Source organism: Coturnix japonica, chromosome 8, assembly GCF_001577835.2.
Source record: "Coturnix japonica isolate 7356 chromosome 8, Coturnix japonica 2.1, whole genome shotgun sequence".
Taxonomy (NCBI): Eukaryota; Metazoa; Chordata; class Aves; order Galliformes; family Phasianidae; genus Coturnix; species Coturnix japonica.
In genome coordinates, this window is record NC_029523.1 from 25,422,510 (window position 1) to 25,438,076 (window position 15,567).

At 48.6% G+C, this 15,567-nt stretch overlaps 1 protein-coding gene across 4 annotated transcripts in view; it reads right to left on the bottom strand.

The window, feature by feature from the left end:
* JAK1 (Janus kinase 1) overlaps positions 1 to 15,327 on the bottom strand; it is a 50,831-nt gene extending 35,504 nt beyond the window's left edge. For all 4 annotated transcript variants that reach the window (XM_015870745.2, XM_015870743.2, XM_015870746.2 and 1 more), the window contains exon 1: positions 15,174 to 15,327. The gene's annotated coding sequence lies outside the window, so the exon portion shown is untranslated. The remainder of the gene's footprint in view (positions 1 to 15,173) is intronic.
* Positions 15,328 to 15,567: the final 240 nt, after the last annotated feature.

Consider the following 15,567-nt stretch of genomic DNA (forward strand, 5'->3'; position numbering starts at 1 on the left):
CTCACCTAGGGCTGTTTTAATCTCTCAGGACAACAAAAGCAACCAACAAATTAGTGTTTAAGCTGAAGCAGACCTTGCCACAAGCAGCTTGTGAGGCAGGAACATTGGCTGGAAGGAACCTGTAGATCAAGTCCACTCCCCCACCATCACCAAAGCAGCTGATGTCAGCAGCCAGCCCGCCTGCACACACCTGGGCTGATCAGTACCTCAAGATATCAGAGACATGGACTCATTACAGTGAAAGCTGCAATGAGTTTTTTCAGCATAGAACTTGATGAATGTCCACCATCCAACTGCACTGTGAGCACTGTGGCTTGGCAGGGTGAGCTTGTCACAATCAAGAGACTTGCTGGAGCACAGCTTTTGTCAACTACCAGCCATATCCCAGCATTGCCCTGTCAAGCAAATAAAGTATTTGCATTCTGATCATTCAATCTCTTGAACAAATACACGGGCTATTTTTAACTAGCCAGATAAATGGGGTAAGTTTTACTTGTTGACCTCAGAGTTGTGTCAACAGCGGTTCAAAGGTAGTAAGACACGTCACTGGCTCTGGTGTACAGCGCTGAGCTCTGTTTGAGCCCCGTCTGTGTTATGGATGTTACAGCTCACACTGCAGATCTCAGAACCATCTCATTGATGGTCTGGTCACAGAATGACCGAGCCTTGCCATTACACTTATTTGTGCTCAGATGGGCTCTACTGTGGCCAGCACCTGATACGGAGTTATATGACAGGATCCCACCCCACACAACAATCTCAATCTGGCAGCCTAATTATTTTCCTGCCTAGAAGGTCTTCCACATCTTCTGGTTTACCAATCCAATTTAACACTTCTCCCAAATTTTGGTAGGGCTGAATCATCTCACACTTACTTATGAGTCACTGATTTATCTCTTTAGGGAGCATCTGCTTGTCCCATTTGCATTGCTGTTGCATGGTAACTTGGTAGCCTCCCTATTAGCAATGAAACCATCCTACTATGAGTATCACACAACTTACAAAAGCTGTAAAAGAAATTGAGTCACATATACTTCATACTTCTGAATAACAAGTGGAACTCTTTGAAATCTAATGAGATAAGGTCTGTGGAAAGTAAAATACAAAGGAAGTTATATTATTCATCATGTCATAGTACGTTTTCAGGAGTCTACTAGCATTCCTAAGAGTACCTTTATAATACAAACATTTACAGCAGCTTACCATCAGCAGGAGCAATTTCATAACAGTTTATGGCCAACCCTCACTATTCACTTTCCAACCATAGCTTTGTTTCAGCCCTTTAGAAACACACAGGAGCAAATGTCACTTGGCTGCAGCCCGTCCCTCCCTCTTTGGAAGCTTTGGTTTTAGAAGCATTACATTGCTGCAGTGGTTTGACACCAACAAAGCAGCAGGCACTGCTTTGCCTCCTCCTGCTGAGGAGTCCCAAGGCAGAGCACACACAACAGGTCAGCCTTGCATCCCTATAGGCCAACAACCAGAAGTTATCTCAGTTTTCACAGCCCAAACAAACCCATCTTAATCAACTTCTTCCAAAAAAACCTCCAGCCTCAAGAACTGTGACCAAACCTCGCTCCTTAACTCCAGTGCCAACACACAGCTCAGTTAACCTGGCCCTGCATTGGGAACTATTGTGAGCAGCACAATGAGAGACTGCCAGCCAGCACAGGGGTTGCACTGCTGCAAACAGCACCTACACTGCAGCCATTCCTGCAGCCATACCAGGAGCTGAGGACGGCAGGGGGGCAGCAGCTGCAGAGCTGTACAGCAGCAAATCCACGGGCCATGCTCTTGCCCCTTTGTTGGCTGAAGCCCCAATCCTCACTGAGCAGCAGTAAACAGGAAGCCAGCACTGAACTCCATGACACACACATGCACCCCGAGCAACCTCCCTTACTTCTTCCTCCTGCAAATGCAGCTGTCAACATCTGTACAGAGAATACTTATGTCTGGCAAGAAGTGAGTCAGGGCTGCACCTTACTGGAAATAGAAGCTGTCGAGGTGAACGTGCTGCTTTCCCAGGAAAGGCAGCACTCAAAGGATAACATCAACTGCCATCAGAGTTCTCCTGCAGAAAAGCCATAAATTAGACATTCACTGCAGCTAAAAGCCAGAAACACTTTTAAAATAGGTCACACCCCTTACAACAGAGCTCTACCCAGTGAGGTGGAGAAGCATCCATAGGAACCAGCACACAACTCACCACCACCTGCCTTGTACTGCAGCTGAGCCTCTGCCCACTGGCTGCAATGACAGGTCTCAGCACCAATTTACACCTGCAGGGCCAGACTGATGCTGTGAATGCTGGGCTGCAGGACTTCGGAAAGCACAGTGAGTACAGAGATGATGGCAAGACCTAAACATCTCACAAGAGGCAGGACTGAAGACATCACTCCAAATCAATAAAATAAGCCATTGCTATGAAAAACAGCTCGAAGATCTAACTGCTTTTAACTACTTTCCTGTAAAAAAAAAGCTTAGTACAGTAAATGTGAGTAAGCAAATATTAAAAATAACTAAGCAGGGCAATCGCTGTTAGCAGTGAGTCAAACACTATGACTCACCCTGAGCACCTCCTCCATACCTACCTTCCCAGAGCTGCTCTCAGTGTACAGACTGGACATGTCACTGCCAGCCCTGGGACCTCAGAGATGTTGTTCCCACACCCCACACTCCCCCCTGTTTAGGTTTCATCAGAATTCTGTACAAATTCATTCCACCTTCAATGATCACTGATAAATAAATGACCCATGGGATTACACTATAAGGGACTAAAAGACAGCACTAAGAAGGATGAAAAGTTATTTAGTTCTCATAATTAAATCACCCCCCAAAAGTTCTACAGGCAACTACCAGGCACCTCAGTTTAGCAAATACCTTCCAATCCCTCCTTCCTCTCCAGCTGCAGCCATGCTGAGTTACTGAGCTGCTCTAACACAACCTCCAGAGAAGTCCTCACATTGGGAATGTGAATGCAGTGTGAATGCAGCACCTGTGGCAAGCTTTGTTCAAATCACCACAACCAAAGAAACAAACTCAAACAGTTAAAACCCTTTTAAAGCACATCTCTGTTTTACTTACAGGAAGTACTGGTCAGAGATGGGGAATTTCCATCTAGTGAAGTTCGTAACCTCTATGCTTTGACTGTACATTTACGATCAAAACATCAGAGGAGAAGGGAAAAGCCATCCCAGGAGCTCAGCAGCACCTGTGCAATCAAGGCTAATCAAGCTATTCACATCTACAATCCACTGCATGCACGCTGTAGGTGGCAATATGTCATTTGGACACTTAGATACATCAGCATTCCTCCACAGCTACCAATGTGCTAAAAGAACATACATACCAAAGCCTGATTTGCAGTAACATAGTGATGTGTTACGTATATTTTGGTGTATTAAAAGACCGCTAATAAAACAACAAGGGGAAGAAGAAAGAGGGGTCAATGGCAGCTAAGCAAAGCACAGTAAGTCCATTGGTATGCAGCCTCCAGAAGTGACATTGGGGTTTTTTTAATGGCATCCTTATTTCTCACTGACAAACCAACCATAAGCTTCACTTGAGGCTGAGCATTTTGTGAGGGGACAACATCAGGGGAGAAGCAAATGCACAAGTAGAATCACAGCCCTAAGGCGTGTAGGAGAAACACCCTTAATTATTTTAGGGAAACACAGGCTGTGGAGTGCTGTATCGGCACTACTCTGCCAGCTACCACGTACATTAATTCCTCCTAGTGACTTCTCCATCATACCGTGCCCATCTTAAAAATGACTCCTTCCAGCTCTTCTCCACCAGGACAAGTCTAAATGACCTGGTCTGGGGGCATCTTTGCTCAGAGGAAAGTAAAGACAGACAAGTATTATGCCCACACTGACCCATTAGCTTTGCTATCAAATGGCATTTGTCTGCTTCCAAACCTAACCGAGGCTCACAGCGATAAACTCTGAGCTCAGGCTGTCGAGTCAGAAAAACAGGAACTGAGCTCAAGAGCTGGGGTTTCGTATTTCCCCTTTTCTACTTGATACCAGAACTAACAATATATTTGGCATCTAGGACACCACTAGACAAAAAGCATCCTGAGTTTAGGGAGGGGAGGAAGAGGAGCACTTGAAATCAGCTCTGTGCTGTGAAGTCAGGGCTCTAGTTTTCAGTAGAGAGAGTGGATTCACACAGTGCTTACTCCTTTTTATAGTTGTATGATAATAAAATAGTTCTACAATAAAGCAATACACAGAAGAGTGAACACAGCCCCAAAGCAGGAGGGATGACGGGGAGGTCTTCCCATCTGAAGGCTGGGAAAGGGGATTGAAGAAGAGGAGTTAAGTTTGAGGAGGTTTCCAGCACACTTCTCCCCTGTTTTTGTATGCTGTGGTGCAACTCTATGCTTCACAATTACAAAGCCTGAATTTCAGAACTGAAGACTATTGAGAAAAGGGACTGTTAGCAGGCAGCTGGGCATCGCCTGCTTCCCTCCAGGCCTGCAGGCAGACAGCATGCAAACACTGCTGGGCTGCCCTTCTGGAGAAAGGCATTTCACTTAATGCTTCCTACAAAGTAATGCTCAGGGAAAAAAGCTTAGGGGTGCAGAACAGGCTGCACAAGTGCACTCCTGTAGAAGCCAAGAACTAAACCAGGAGGTGTCACAGAACACGTGGCACCAAACCCAAACTCAGCGCTCTAAGATGGCCACCTGAGAGTCAGCAGTAAACACTTGTAACCATAAAAGTACTTCCTTTTTTTCTGTCTTTAGAATTGCAGAATGGATGGGTGTCATTGGGAGGGACTTTGAAATCATCTCACAGCAACCCTCCTGCTTTGTGGTTGCCAGCCACTGGGTCAGGCAGCAGCTCGGGTGCCTTGGGCACCTCCAGGGATGAAACACACACAAAAGCAGCTTAGAAATTCAATTGTAATTAACAAAGCTGTCACATTCTATTATGCTGCTGGTTTATTCTAACATACAAATATCCCCAGCCCTACTTTGCTCAGACTCTACAAGTACCTGCCATCCCATACCAGGTGTTCCACATCATCTGGAACATGAGACAGACCAGAAGCTTCACCCCAAACCACTGTGCCAATGGGCTGCCACCCCCTGTAAAGCCAACTCGAAATGCATAAAGACTTTAAAAGGGCCATGATGCTGGACTAAATTCAGAATGTAGTTAAGAGTCAACCAGCCATAAGGACTGTCCATCTGTAACCTCATCCAGTGCTCTATGCTTCAAAAGGTTTTCTGACAGAGAAGACACACAAACACCATCTCTGTCTCTGGACACTGTGCTGGATGCTCCTGATACCACTGGCTGAGTGTCCTGGGGACCACAGGAGTCGCGTGCAAACCCAGCCTTATAAACCTACAGAATACCAACACATCCTTGCAGGACTCCAAAGCTGAAAGTGCTGAGGGAAGAGGGGATTTCAGTACTTCCCACAGCTTCTCCTTCCCACTCCAAAAGCCATCTTACAGCAACGTGCTGGGGGGAGTCACAGGCAATTGTTTCTGGGGATGTACCTGATGGTTTTGGCTCCAGCAGGACCGTCACCCACGTGGGATGAGGGTGCTCATGCAGTGCCCACCCCACCTTCACATTGCTCTACTCCATGCAAACCAAAGCCTTCGGCAGAAAAGAGGGTCTTGATAATGCTTGTCAATAGAGCTCATTAGCAATGCTGTTTCTTTTTTAAAGCATATGATACCCACAGCCATGAGATCATCAAATTTTCCCTTTTGTCACTGACCCTCAGCATCTATTTGCTTCCAAACAGTCCTTTTGTCCTTCCCAGCACTCAGTGCACAATTAGCCTCTCAGTATTAATCTCTTCTGAAAACATGAAAGTCTTGTAGAATAAGATCATAATCATATCATAGAACTACAGAACGGCCTGGGTTGAAAAGGCCCACAGTTCTCATCTGGTTCCAACCCCCTACTATGTGCGGGGTCACCAACCAGCAGAGCAGAGCCACATCCAGCCTGGCCTTGAATGCCTGCAAGGATGGGGCATCCACAGCCTCCTTGGGCAACCTGTGCCAGTGCTTCATCCTTTGGCAGAAGACATTCAAGAACAAATTCACCTGAATGCAAGGAAAAGACTAAGAGCTCTCTCCACAGAACTACTGTGAGAACTCAGTTCCTAACATCCGCCAAGAGAGAAACCTGCCTGCTCCTACTTCACTGCCAGCCATAACAAGGAAGGCCAAAGCACACCCAGAAGGAGCAGCTCCACACTTGTTTCCTACAACGAGAACAGAAGACCTCATTTATTGCATCAAATACCAGATCACTGCCTTTCTTTATTGTTTTTTTGCAAGTAATTTTGACAGCTAATGGGCTGTGACCAGAAGTCACTGAAATCAGGGCACAGGGTTTCATCTAGGCTGCTTTTTCTGCTTGCTTTTACTGCATTCTTAACCCGGTCACCAGAAAAATGCTCCATCAGAGCCTCTGGAACAGCCACCCTGTCATTTCAGCTACGAATGATGGAACTTTGAGAACTACAGAAGCCACAAAAAGTATTTTTAGCTCTTGTTGATTCTTTTCTATTTATTATAATAAGAGAAAAAGCAGGTGTGGTATGGGAACTGAACAAGCACATCCCAGACCAGGCTGTGAGCATCTGATGGAGCTGTGGGAATACCTGATCATTGCAGGAGAGTGGGACCAGATGGCCTCTAAAGGTCCCTTCCTTCCCTTCCAAACCGTTCTGTAATTGCTTTTTTAATAGATATTCCAGCACAAAATCATTCCTTACTCGCTACTAGCACTGATTCTTTTGAGGACTGCATCAAAAGAAACTCCAGCAACAAACCCAACTGCAGAACTGCAGGCTTTGTTCTGGGAAGGAATTGGGTTTTGTTCACATGTCAAAATGAAAATAGAACTGGTTGGTGCACAAAGGAAGCAGAGCTTGTTTTCTGAAGCATAAAGGTGGCACAAATGCCATTAGCAAAAATGTATCAGAATCAAATTACGGTTTTCTTTGCCAACATTGAGGGCCTGTGCCTTATAACTAAACCATAGCTACAAAATCATTATTGGAAAAGGGAAAGAGCACAGAACCATTGCAAAACTAATTGGTGTGAGCTCTTCCCTACCGCACATTACTCACACAAGAAAAAAATACATACAAGTTCATTTTTTCAGGTCACAGCTCCTGGAAATGAACAGGAACCAATTCAATCCGAACCACAGTTCACCTCAGCTGTAAAACACGAAAACCTGACGTGGGACTCGGGATGCAAGAAATCAAAACAAAGCCCTAAAACAGCATTGCAAAGTCAAAAACAGGTTGCAGAATGCTTTCATATATTCACAGAACGGCCTGGGTTGAAATGCTCATCTCATTCCAACCCCCTGCTGTGTGCAGGGTCAGCAACCAGCAGCCCAGGCTGCCCAGAGCCACATCCAGCCTGGCCTTGAATCCTGCAGGGATGGGGCATCCACAGCCTCCTTGGGCAACCTGTGAACAGTGCGTCACCACCCTCTGGGTGAAAAACTTCCAACCTAAGATCCAATCTAAACCTCCCCTGTCATAGTTTAAAACCATTCCCCCTTGTCCTACCGCTGTCCATCCTCACAGCCATTCCCTGTCCTGTTCATACACCCCCTTCAAGTACTGGAAAGCCACTATGAGTCTTCTCTTCTCCAAGCTAAACCATCCCAGTTCCCTCAACCTTTCTCCACAAGAGAGCTGCTCCATCCCTCTGATCAACTTAGTGGCTCTCCTCTGGACTCATTCCTTACCGAAGGACCCTCACCACACCAAGTTTCTCCACATTATGTGCCTTCTCAGGTCAAATTCCCAATGCAGCCTCTTTACCACCTGCTGATGAGCTCTGCTATCATGGCTTTCAGCAGAGCAAATGCTAGTGCCTGCCAGCTGTGCCTGTCTGTGAGCACCTGCTCCGTGCAGTGCCCTGCTAGAACCCGGAGCTGTGCAGGGCTCAGGAGTGCACTCATTAACAAATTAGAATCAGATGGTCCAACAGTGCTTATTAAACTACCCTCAGCTGTAAGTCACTATGAAAAAGGATTTTCTTTTAAAGCATAATGCAGTTAAGGCAGCAAAAAAAACAAAAAAAAAAATATCACACAAGCTTGTATCAAAGCTTTATCTTAAGGAGAAGAAAGTCCTCCTTATTTGGAGGCAATGCTCTGGTCCTCTGGAGCTTCATTTTCCTACCTTGATCATTGCACAAACCCCAACTGCTACAGCAGTGCAGCTGCCCACGCTGGAGCTCCCTTGACCTTCAATGCAGAACCAGCACTGCTGGAAGTGCTTTAAAACTGTGAGCTGAAGTGTGTGGTAAGACTTACTTCTAGACAAAGCCATTGGAGAAGATGCTGCAGTCACCAGCTTCAGCAGAATTCTCAGTTAGAACTGCAGTTTGCATCTCAGCTGTGCTTTAAAGGCTGAGCCCACTCCAAGAACTCATGCCAAGCTCTGTGGTGTGTAATTGCTCTGCAGATACACACCGATCTGCTTTGTGCTGCATTTGCTTCGAATTCTAACGCAAACAGGAGTTAGAAGGGTGTATGCACACAAGCAAGTATATCAATTCATTGCTAATTAAACTTTACCATGCAGCTAAGTAACAAACAATGGGTTGAAAAAGTGCTAAGGCGTTTGTTCAAAGAAAGCAGGAAACAATCTCCAGGCATGCAACCGTGCTGGCATTGCCTCCAGAGGGGAAGCTAATCCGTGCCCCAGAGTTCTTTCCCTATAAAGACAGTCCTATCACTCATTTACAGGTTGGCAGGTCTTGACCTCGTCATATAAAATTAATTTAGCGTACAGAGCAAGAGGGTGGTTCCGTGCACTTCCCTGCATGCTAAGTGATGCACTGTGTGTACATGGGTGCAAGTTAGCTCCAGCAGATACTACCACATGCATACAGGGCTACACAGAGTTGAACTGCTTCCACTTCAGGGCATGCCAGTGCCCCAAAAGCAGGATTTTCATGACACAAAGAGTTCAAGTTCAAACAGCTCTGCAGAAAACAGGGGAGGGAGCTGATGGGAAACCATCTGCATTGCAGCAGGCATCCATCCAGAGCACCTTGCTCAGCTGGAGGGGTGACAAGTCACAACAGGAGAGCATTAGGATAGGACCCTGTGACCTGCAATGTGAAACCAAGGTCTTACCAGCAGCCCTACAGCGCTGCTTCCCTCCTCCTACACACACAGCAAGCCAAGAAAAACGTTGCCTCATTTTTCTCTTAATTCTACAGCAAACTTGCAAGAACGTGGAGCAATGAGACCTGGAGACACCTTTACTGCAGGGAAAACTTCCAGTCAATACCAACAAAGGCAGAATAGTGAATCTGTACAGCAAAGCAACAGACAGGATCTTGGGTCTGAGGCAGTGCTCACATATACTCAATATCCAGGGATTTTAAAGTTGCTTTTCATTATTATTATTATTACTAAAGAGAAGCAAGTCCTCTGCTTGCCAGAGCCTTACTTACACAGCTTTAACTTGCCTGTTTTGCAGTCACACATACAGGAAGTTAAAGGAACTGAAAACCCACCAGGACTTTTTTCCCCTGTCATCTGGCAGAAGATTGCTGTTCTTATACTGTAAAAATGAGCATTTTAAGTCAGCTATCCCCAAGCCAGATATCCCCACAGGTGTTTCTAATAGAGAAACAGTTACAAGGCACGAGAGCGCTTGACTATTTCAGGTGGTGGCCTCTAGCACCTGTAGGCAGCTCTAAGAGCAAACCAACTCCAACCACTCCAGCTTTGGACGTGGTGAAAGGAAGAACGTGTTGAGTTCTGGAACTGCAGCCATTACTGCAACACAACCATCAGCTGCACCCTTCTCTCTCTTCAGTTTAAGTCCCTGATGTACAAATGCCATAGACTCTGAGGGGGAAAAAAAGACTGGATTAATGGGAGAAGAACAACTACTTGAAGTTTCCACTAGGAAAGCCAGAGGGGGGGATGAGGTGCTGAGGGGTGTTCACCCTCAGGGTGCTATTAGCACCCATTGCTCAGCTCTAAGTCAGCAAAACACCAGCTGGGGCAATTCAAACCACAGGACGGCACCATCAGCCAACACAGCTAAATGTAGAGCTCAAATCTAGGATAAAGCACAGCAGGAGCAAAGCAGCCAATTAGCTAAGCTGGGATTCAGAGCGAGGTGGCCGTGGCACCTGATGCTCTTTGTGCACATACTGAAAAGGCATCACAACGAGCAGAAAACAAGATTTCCCATGGCAAGATGAAGTCACCGTGTGCTTGGGAACTCAGGACTGCCCTACTGCAAACACTATCAGAGGGAAGAAAGGCATCAATCTTAGATGGACCTTTTGGAGGAACAGATGCCCCCATGGGGCAGAGAGCTCCAGGCAGGGAGATGTAAAGGGACAGGAGGAGCAGGTGCACACAGGTCAGACACACCAACTTACCCAGCTGGTTTCTTTTGAACTTTTAAACTCTCTGAATACATGGGCTCGGGCAATTTCAACATTATTAAGTACCTGTTTTGCCAAGCTCTGAGGAAAAGTGAAATACAGAAACACTCAGGAAGTGAAAGGTTATGCCTTGTGCATCTGCAGTAAACACAAAAGAGTGTACAAGAAAACAACGCTGTGAGCTGTAAACTGCAAATGGCAGCTTGTAAATATGCTTGATCAAGTCTCAGAACTGAGACTTCCCTTCCACACAGGAGACCATGGACTTCTGATGGGACAGACACTGACATTCTTGGGCCAATAAGGACAAAATTAAAGCCAACAAGAGAAGATCCATCACTCGAACCAGCAGGTTTCATTATAAAAGCGTGAGTCTAATGCGACACTTGAACTTGTTGGTACCTTTTGTATCTTTTTTTCTCCTTTCTCTTAAATAATTCATGCCCCACAAAGTAACAGAGCACCACCAAAAGCCAAAAACTTGCTTTGAAAGCATTAAAATGCTGGTAAAATCCAGAGCAGTGAACAGACGGGTATCTGCGGATGGCAAGCAACAGGAAGCTGCTTAGACTGCACAAGTGCCAAGGCCTGGAAGGTTTGTTTTGTTTAATTTATTGCTTTGTGCTCCTTCTGTCTCAAAACGGGTATAAAAGTTGGGCCTGCCAAATTCATTTCCTGAAGAACTGAATCAACACACAAACACATTTCTCACAGTGCTCCCCCTGCTCCCTCCCTCCCCCAAGCTGCAGATGCAGTATCTTGCTCTGCTCCATCCTCCTTAATTAAGGCACTAAAAGGCTCACTTAGGGGGACAGGAGCGTTTTTTAATATTTCAGAGTGAGCTGCTGAATCCCAGACCAAGAGCTGCATTAACAGTGATCCAAGTCTATACAGAAATCACGATGCAGGAGGTCTGGAACTACAAAAGCCAGCAGGTTTCAAGCTCTCTGTCTCTGCCTGCAAGCACCTGTGTACGCACAGCAGTCCCAGAGCTGGGCAGAGCTGCCCTCTCCATCTCAGGTGCAGCAGAAGAGCAGTGCTATGCACTGCCTGAGGCACAGGCCTCTCTGCTGGAGCAGCAGCCTCCAGAATCACGGCTTATAAGAAAGCAGCAGGTCATTGCACAGGAGGAAATGACAAACCTCTGTACCACTCCTCCTTTATTTACAGCTGGAAGATGTTCAGTACTTTGATCTGCAAGGAGCTGTGCTTGCCGCACCACTTGGGAGGTAATCCAGAGGCAGCAATTACTGTTGGACAGGAATTTTGACAAGAGTCAGTATTACCTTAATATAAGAAGAAGGAATTCAGCACATCCATGCAAGTCTGGGGCAGAAATGCATTGTAGAAACAAACAACCTGCTTAGCCAAAGTTAGAACCAACATAGAACCATAGAATGTCCTGGGTTGCAAAGGCCCACAGTGCTCATCCAGCTCCAACCCCCTGCTGTGTGCAGGGTCACCAACCAGCAGCCCAGGCTGCCCAGAGCCACATCCAGCCTGGCCTTGGATGCCTGCAGGGATGGGGCATCCACAGCCTCCTCAGGCAACCTGTAACCTGCATCCTTGGGCACAGCTGAAATTAAAACAAGGGACTGGGAACCCACCCAGGGCTCCAAAACCCTGCAATGCTGCATTATATGCTTGTCCACCCCATTCTTATCTCCCTGAGCCTTCCCATCTCCTCCTTGCATGTATGCATATAATGCAAGTCTTGACACACGGTAAATCTTACATGCTGCAATACCCAGAGATAATAGTACTAAACACTGAGCTGATTCAATTTAACGGCAGATCCTCCTTTAGGCAACAGGGCAGCTTAACATAGAAGCCTAGAGCACCAAAACTAACCAAAAAACCACATGTGATGGCTATTTCAAAACAGTGAGCATTAATAATCACCGCCACATAACACACACAGAGACCTTAGTTTTGCTATCGATACCAAAAGGATGGCAAAAGGAAAAGCAATATTATCTCTCCAGGCCACCCTGAGTAAGGAGCACTTTTCAAAGCTGTCTCAGTGCTTCCAAAGGATCAGGTGAGTGAGAAAAACAAAACGCTGGATGCTATACCTAGAGCCATTGACTGACACCACAGCAATAGCTTAATGCAACAATTTAGCTGCCAGCCACTCCAAAATGATACACTTTTCCTCCTTGATGAGGTGCCAGCATCTTTTGTTTCCTCCAACCTGCCCCAGTGAGCATTATCGGCCCTTGGAAAAGCTTTCCTTGCACAAGGCAGGCTGACAGAATCGTGTGCTGTGCAATAAAAGCCATTTTCTGTCAGTTTGGCAAGCGCTGGCCATTATCGATACCTGAAATCCAATTGCATCTTAAGTGCTTTAGAGACTCTGAGTGCATTTACAGGAACAATGCCCCATCGGTAAGAAACAACAAACTGCTGGACAGGCTACAAAAGAGCAAATTGCATCTTGCCACTTTATAACAAAATGTTTCATTTTGGATCATTTTTAGCTCCTGCTGTACCCGAGATGAGTCAGGAACCAAAACCAAGCAGCCTTCTGTCCACACCCCCATTTCTTTTCACATTCTCTGCTTTATGGGTTCTGTTACCGACCCTTTTCAGATCCAAATACCAGCCTCAAGGGTTTGCTTTCATCGCTAGAAGTTTTAACTTCTCAAAGCAACTCCAACACCTTCCTCTTCAGGTTAACACGCAGCTCTTCCTTGTGCAACCGATGCCCAACACATCACTCAATTGAACTTCATGTTGTGTTATGAAGCTCTTCCTCCAGGTGCCAGGAAACCCAAGGCTGGGTCTCTGCAGGGGAAAGCCGTGCTGCACTGCAAGCCAAGGGAGGACGGGGAGGAACAGGGTAGGAAGAGTGTGTGAAACCCTCCTGTCTGCAACAGCACATGTCATGGCAGGATGCAGCCGGGGAACACTCAAAGGTTTTGCCCCCCTGCACAAGAAGGGAAGCTGCCTTCTGTGCATTCAGGTGTTTATCTGCAAGGCTGAACCGCTAAAGAAGAGTTAGTCTAAACTGACCCCTCACTCCACCAGCCAATAGGCCTGGGTTACCTCCAGTCCCTCCAGACGTGAGGTAGAGTGAGTATGGACACGCAGAAAGAGCACGTTCCCAAACAGTTGTAAATTTACACAATCTTCTCAAAAAGGGCCAGTTCAAAAGATTTTCACAAAGCAGAGACTTGCAGGAGTCAACAGATTCATTCCAGCTCCATGTTTATATTCCAGAGCAAATTCAGACCCACTCAGTCTGATTTCTTACCAGTTTGTCACCTAACCATTCCCAAAGGTCAAACGCTTGCAGCTTTGCTCTGCACGAGCACAGTATGTGCTCTGTTCCACGGGGCTATGGGGCAAACAGCTCACAGACACGTAGACAAGCGAGATGTTCAAACAGAACAAAATCTCCACAAATAGATTTAGAGAAGCATAAGATCTGCCTGTGATCGCTCGCTTATAGCACTGCAGATGCTCCAGCATGGGCCGGCTGCAACCTGCTGGCTGCTCGGAGCATCCTGCCCTCACACAATGATATTGAACAGCCCAGGTTGGAAGGATCATCTCCAGCCCCCAATGCCACAGGCAGGGCTGCCAACCTGCACATTTAATCCTAGACCAGGCTGCCCTGGCCTTGAACACCTCCAGGGATGGACGGGGCACCCACAGCTGTTCCAGCACCTCACTCTCATGTTAAAGAACCTGCCCTCAGCCCACTCCGTTTCAAAGCACCTGTCCTGCCCCGTAGTGTCACCGAGCACAGACCCAGATCGAGGTGCGACTTCCTGCACGTTTCAAAAACAAGTGGCAGAAGGAAACGCCTCCCGCTCCTCATATATGGGCAAAACAGAACCCAGCAGCGATCTCCTGCTCTGGCGATCAAAGCAGCACCGGCACACACACACACACACACGGACATCTCTGAGCATCGCCTCCCAACAAGAGCCAAACCGGGCGGACTGGAGTTAAATATAAGCACTGATGCAATTTGGGAGGACTCCCATTCTCCCGCACACAACACGCTCCAGCCCCCAGCAGCTCCTGCTTTATTTCCAGCAGGGACATGAGGATTCGTTCCAGCACAGCCGGCCCGGCCTCACCCCACAGCGCCGTGCGGTCGGTCCTTCTGCTTCCACCGCACTGGGCCCGGAGGTGGTTTGGCTTTCGGACCCCTAATTCCCGGTTGTCCCGTATAAGAGCTCCGCACAGCTATTGTACAACCCCCGGCACCACAGGACGCACACAGACACACCGGGAAGGAGCACCCGGGGGTTTGTCAGCGGTCCAAGAGGTGCCTCCACCTCCGCTACAGCCCGAGGCCGGGCCGCATCGCCCGCCCTGAGCTCGCACGGAAGCGCAACGCGGCGTTATCAGCGGGGAACTCCGCTGGGCGCAGCGCGGCCCGTTTGTGAGCGGGAGCACCCGGCGATGTGCAGCCGGACTCAGCCCCAACCCGAGCTGCCCCCACCCGCTTCTCTCCTCTCCTCCCCCCCCCGCTCCAACACAGCCCGTTCAGCGGGGCCGAGCCCCCGGATCGCGGCCGTGCGGCTCAGCGGGGCCCGCCGCCCCCTCGCGGGCCGCTCCCCTCCCCCCGCACCCCGCCGTCCGCTCTCAGCCCAGCGGCCCCGAAGGGCTCCAGGGGAACCGGCCGCCATGTCCCGGCAGCCCCGCGGGGATCTCGCCGCCCCACCACCACCACCCTCTTCCCCACGCCAGGCCCGTCTGAGGGCCGCGGATCCCCCCCCCCGGCCCCACTCACCGCTCCCGTGGCAGCTGGGCCGGCCGTACCCCTCAGCCTCTCGCCCCACGGGGCCGGGGGTCGGCGCGGCCCGGGCTCGGTGCTCGCGGCTCCCGCAGCGCTGGCTATGGGCAGGGCGGCGGTCCGGCACGGCTCGGGGGCCGCCCGCGGAGCATGCGCCGGGCCCGGCCCTCCCGGGGGTGGAGCGGGGCTGATCCCGCCCCCACAGCGGGACCGGGGGATGCGGCACCGCGCCGCCATTTGCTGCCTGCGGGGAAACAGCGGGGCCGCGTCCCGGCTGAGTTTAGTGACTGAACGTCGGGGTCAGTGAGAGCAGAGAAGCGCTCCGAGCCCCCCAGCCCCAACCCCTGCCTGAACCCACCCTGCTCAGTGCCACATCCCGCGGCTCTGGGAC